The 6082-nt window shown below is 34.8% G+C and overlaps 1 non-coding gene across 1 annotated transcript; it reads right to left on the minus strand.

Moving 5' to 3' along the window:
• Positions 1–1632: 1632 nt before the first annotated feature.
• On the minus strand, positions 1633–1704 carry TRNAC-GCA (transfer RNA cysteine (anticodon GCA)). The gene has a single exon. It is a non-coding gene; the product is annotated as a tRNA-Cys (tRNA).
• Positions 1705–6082: the final 4378 nt, after the last annotated feature.

Genomic DNA, 6082 nt, shown 5'->3' on the forward strand with positions numbered 1-6082 from the left:
AATGTTTGGGCATTTACTTTCTACAGTTTTATAAGAGAAATAAAATATTGGCTTCACGACTCATACTCTCAAGCCGCAATTAAAAACTTAAAAAGGATAAAACATCTTATCACACAGGGATCAACACTATTAAATGTATCACCATGTTGTTTCATAATTAAAAAAAAAAATCCTAAAATGTGAGCCCACAGTAGGAATTTCCTGGTGGCTCAGATGGTAAAGAATCTACCTGCAATGCGGGAGACCTGGGTTAGATCCCTGGGTTGGGAAGATCCCCTGGAGGAGGGTATGGCAACCCACTCCAGTATTCTCACCTGGAGAATCCCCATGGACAGAAGAGCCTGGCAGGCTACAGTCATTTGTGTCTCAAAGAGTCAGACAGTACTGAGCAACTAGGCATGACACATTATTTTCAAAGAGATTCTGGTCACTTTTGAAAAAAGTACTGTATCACTTTACATGACAACTACTTTGCAGAAGAAAATATTTGATTAAAATGTATGTGTTGTAATATAACCTCTCATTCTGCTTTTATTTACAACATCTGAAAGTCTAAAAGTCTTAGTCTTACTTGCTATCTAGTAGATGTTCGTGTATTGATTAGTCCTTACCACTATCTTAGATTTCAGTTCACATAAATCTTACCTCTTTGCTTCATAGCAGTTACCTCCAGGACACCAAGTATAATAAATACCCATCTTATAACCAGGGTCCAGATATCCTACCTACCTTTATCTTGCCCCATTCCTAAAAGTTATTTATACCCATGTACTTTTCTGGGAGGGATTGGGGGCAGGAGGAGAAGGGGACGACAGAGGATGAGATGGCTGGATGGCATCACTGACTCGATGGACGTGAGTCTGAGTGAACTCCGGGAGTTGGTGATGGACAGGGAGGCCTGGCGTGCTGCGATTCATGGGGTCACAGAGTCGGACACGACTGAGCGACTGAACTGAACTGAACTGAACTGACTCTGCCCATGAATACAGTGTTTTTTCCTGAAAACAAAGCAAAGCAAAATCACAAAACACCTCCTTAATCCTCACTGTCCTCTTTTTTTCTCTCTGTGTTGTCTCTTCAGTTTGCTGGGTCTTGGTTCATACGAGCTTGATAAACCAACACTTGGAAATACAGTGTGGCACTCCTTCCCATGGTAACTGGTGTCACTTCTTTCCTTTTATCACTTGTTCTAACTTATTCTGACATTACCTTTTCTTTTCAGCTTACAGCCAAAATGCATCATCATCAGTGTAGAATCTGTAGTTAAACATGTACATACTGGCTACGTTAAAGTGAAGTATATTCAATCCATATAAATATTAGCATACAGGATAGCATCCAAAGACACAAACTTACGGAATAATTAAAAAATACTTACCTTTATGTATGATAATTTGCTTTGGAACATAAACCCTACATTCACACACAAAAATGACATTTACCAGAAATTTTTCAAGCTTTTTTCTGAGAGGAATATCTCCTACTACTATCATGAGAATTGGATGTCAGAAGCAATTTTAATTATCTCACACTTTTGCGACCCCGTGGACTATAGCCTACTAGGCGCCTCACTCCATGGGATTCTCCAGGCAAGAATACTGGAATGGGTTGCCATTTCCTTTCCAGAGGAGCTTCCCAACCCAGGGATTGAACCTGGGTCTCCTGCATTGCAGGCAGATGCTTTAACCTCTGAGCCACCAGGGAAGCCCTCTATACAAAGTTATATCGTTTGCTTAGATAGTAGAAATTATGTTTTAAGTCTGTATATAAATACAAAAAATGAGATGTTGGCAATATAAGGTTTACATATAAATTAGAATGGTTATATTTTTTATAAAGTTGTTTTGTTTTTAGATTTGTCTGCATAGCCAATTAGTTTTGCTGTTTTGTGGGACATTTCATATTTAATAATGAGCAAAAAAATGTTTTCCATATGCTAAGGTTTTCAGAGAGACTAACAAGCACTTTAGAGTCTTATAAATAAAAGTGCATATTCCAAAGTAATGTTGTTTAAGAATTATGATTTATGAATGCACATTCTATGTATTAAAGTCTATTCAATATATGTATAAATAATGAAATTAATAATATAAAAATATAAATAACTTGTCAAGTAAGGCTGCAAATGGTTAGCATTCATTTGCTTTTACATGAAAGTCAAATTATAAAAGTTAGAAAAATCAAAAAGTCATGTACTTTTCTCTAAGTAGATTGATTACCTAATCATCTTTTCTAAAGCATATGTCCTCCCAAATATATTATGAATATCTCAAAATTAAAAGATAATATTTATGAAATGATTGTGAAGATTTTATGTATATCTAGTTTTTCAACAGTAAGAGCAATGTTTCAAACACTGGTATCAATAAAGCATTCTTGCAAAGGCATACAAATTTAATGGATCAATCTGTGAATTAATTTATACACCAAGGCAGTGTTTAAAAAATAAGTGATAGAGGAATCAGTCAACAATTAGCAGAGCTAATCATCTGGATGTAATCAGGGAAAGAGTCAAAAAGAGCCCTCCCAAAGCCACATCATCTCAAAGTGACAATGTACATTCCCAGCCTACACCCTCTGGAGAGCAATATCAGAGATTTCATACTACAGAGGAAATATACTTCAATAAAAATACAGCTACTTAACAAAGAAATATGCAAACAAACAAATAAGCTGTAGATGAGTACAAAGAGGACCTCAATAAGATATTACAGCAAATCTGCATATTGTTCCACATAAAAATGGAGAGAAGCTGTTTTTAACACAGTGACTTACAAGAAATAGTAAAGGAATTTCTTCAGACTAAAAGCAAATGACTACTGACAGTAGCTATAATTCACACACACACACACACACACAAATAAAGACGACTAAGTAAATACAAAATATAGTATATATGCATATTTATTTACTTTCTTTTAACTGATTTTTTTAAAGTACATATGAAGCTTTTATATGAAGCAATGTGCATATAAATATATTGCTGAGCCTATAAAATATATAAACGTACTATATTTGCCAATGATATCACAAAGTAGGTGGATAGGAGCAAATTTCTACTGGGCTAAGATAAAGACCACAGATGGTAACTCAAACCTATAGGATCAAAAGAGACAAGAAGTAGCAGATTAAAAAAAAAGTAATATTAAAAACTGGTAAATATATACATGCTCTCCTTTAACTTCTCAACTTTCCTAAAAGACATAAAATTATATCAAGTAGCAGGTACCACAATGAATGTTAGGTTAGTAGCATATACAGAATGCATAAAAATACCACGAAAAGAGGAGAGAAAGGGGGTAAAGTTATACAAGAGTAATATTTATATATCTTACTAGAATTATAAATTATGACATAGATGCCTATGAGATATATACAGTAAACCCTAAAGCAACAATTAAGGAAAAAACTGAAAAATATATATATATAGAGAGAAAATACCCTCAAGGAAATTAAAATATTACATTAGAAAAGACTTAATTCAAATGAAAGTAATAAATTGAAAATAGGAGGATGAAAAACATACAAGACATATAAGGAAAAAGTAAAATGATGATGATGTATATATCAATAATATCACTATATATCAATAATAAAATTAAATATAAATAGATTAAATCTTCATTAAAAGCAGAACTTGTCAGACTAGGTGAATGTAAGATTTATCTACATACTATCCACATGTAGCTTTATCCAAAGATAAAAATAAGTTGAAGGAAAATGATAGGAAAAAATCATGCAAACAGCAAATACAAGAAAACCTGAGTAGCTATAATAATATTAGACAAAATAGATTTTAAAACAAAAAACTGTTACAGAGATAAAGATTTTACAACAATGAAGGGAGCAATCCATCAGGAAGATATAATAATTTAAAAACATATGTACCAGACTATTGAACACAAAAATACATGAAGCAAAACCTTCCAGAAATTAAGAGAAAAATAGACCACTCAACAATATTTGTTGAAGACTAAAGCTACCCCACCTTTAGGAATGAATAGAATAATTAGGCAGAATATCAACAAAAGAATGGAAGATGAGCAAGAGCAACACTGTGAACCAACTAAATCTAAGAGACATTTACAGGAGATTCAATGAACAGTTGAGTAGATATACTTATCAAGTGCACATGGAACATTCTTCTGGAAGACCTTATCCTAAGCCATAAAATAAGCCTCAGTGAATTTACAAGAATTAAAATCATATAAAGTATGTTCTCATACCAGAATAAAATGAAATACACCAATAACAGAAAGATGTAGGAAACTCATAAATATGTGGAAGTTAAACAACATACGCCCAAATAGCTAATGAATTAAAGAAGAATTAACAAGAGAAATTAGAAAATATTCTAACATCCCCAGGGGATGCAACACAAACAGTGCTTATACTTAAAAGGAAATTTATCATAGTAAATGTCTTTATTAAAATAGAATTTAAAAAAAGGTTTCAAAGCAATAAATGAATATGTCACATTAAGAAAGTGGAAAGGAAAAGTAAATTGAAACAAACCAGGCAGAAGGAGGCAAATAATAAAGGTTAGAGCAGAAATCAATGAAATGCAAAATAGACAATTGAGAAAATCAACAAAACCAAAAGTTGGTTCTATAAACAGATTGATAATAGTGACTAAGCTTTAGCTAAATTGACTAAGTAAAAGACAGTATACAAATTGTTAATTAAAAATGAAATAATGGCACTATTTCTGCACAGAAATAATTAAAGGAATTTACAGAAATAAAAATAATTATAAGGAAACCCAGACTTCCAGCCTCCAGAACTGTGAGAAATGTCTTTGTTACTTATAAACTACCCAAGCTGTAGTAATTTGTTATAGCAGCCCTAATGGACTGACAGTCATGAATTTGGGGGCAGGCATGAAATGCTCTAGATTGAATGCTTAGTGAAGTGAAAAGTGAAAGTTGCATCCAACTCTTTGTATCCCCATGAACTATACAGTCCATGGAATTCTCCAGGCCAGAATACTGGAGTGAGTAGCCTTTTCCTTCTCCAGGGGATCTTTCCAACCCAGGGATTAAACCCAAGTCTCCTGCATTGTAGGTAGATTCTTTACCAGCTGAGCTACAAGGGAAGCCCAAGAATACTGGAGTGGGTAGCCAATCCCTTCTCCAGTGGATCTTCCCGACCCAGGAATCAAACCAAGGTCTCCTGCATTGCAGGAGGATTCTTTACCAACTGAGCCATGAATGAAGCCCCTGAATGCTTATGTTTCCTCCAATTTCATACCTAATTTCAGACATGATGGTGTTTGGAGGTGAGGCCACTGGGAGATGATCAGGTCATGAGGGAAAAGCCTTCATAAATGGAATTATTTCCTTTATAAAAGAGACCCAAGGGAGATCCCTTGCTCCTTCTGTCACTTGAGGACCCAGTTAAAAGACTAAATCATGAATTCTAGAATTACTACTACTGGAAGAAAATTAATACAATTTTATTTAAATATTAGGTAGGATAAATTCATGACAATAGCCTTATCTCAGTTAATATTGAATGCCAATTCTTATATCCAGAGTGTATAAAATCTACCATCCTGAATACAAATATCTTTATTTCATATTTGCTATTGTTGTTCAGTCCCTCAGTCGTGTCCGTCTCTTAGCTGGATCGTAGCACACCAGGCTTCCCTGTCCTACACTATCTTCTGGAGATTGCTCAAACTCATGACCATTTATTTGATGATGCCATCCAACTGTCTCATCCTCTGTCACCTTCTTCACCTCCTGCCTCCATCTTTCCCAGCATCAGGGTCTTTTCCAATGAATGGGCTCTTCCCATCAGGTGGCCAAAGTATTGGAGCTTCAGCATCAGCATCAGTCTTTCCATGAATATTCAGGATTGATTTCTTTTAGGATTGACATATTTGATCTCCTTGCTGTCCAAGAGACTCTCAAGAGTCTTCTCCAGCACCAGAGTTTGAAAGCATCAATTCTTTGGCACTCAGCCTTATTTATGGTCCAACTCTCACATCTGTACATCCTTAAACTCACTTTTGAAGATCTCATCAGTCTCAGATATGCTCTTGGGCAGCAGCCTCAACCTGCAATGGCTTGGAGTAAGG

This window comes from Ovis aries, chromosome 6, assembly GCF_016772045.2.
Source record: "Ovis aries strain OAR_USU_Benz2616 breed Rambouillet chromosome 6, ARS-UI_Ramb_v3.0, whole genome shotgun sequence".
Taxonomy (NCBI): Eukaryota; Metazoa; Chordata; class Mammalia; order Artiodactyla; family Bovidae; genus Ovis; species Ovis aries.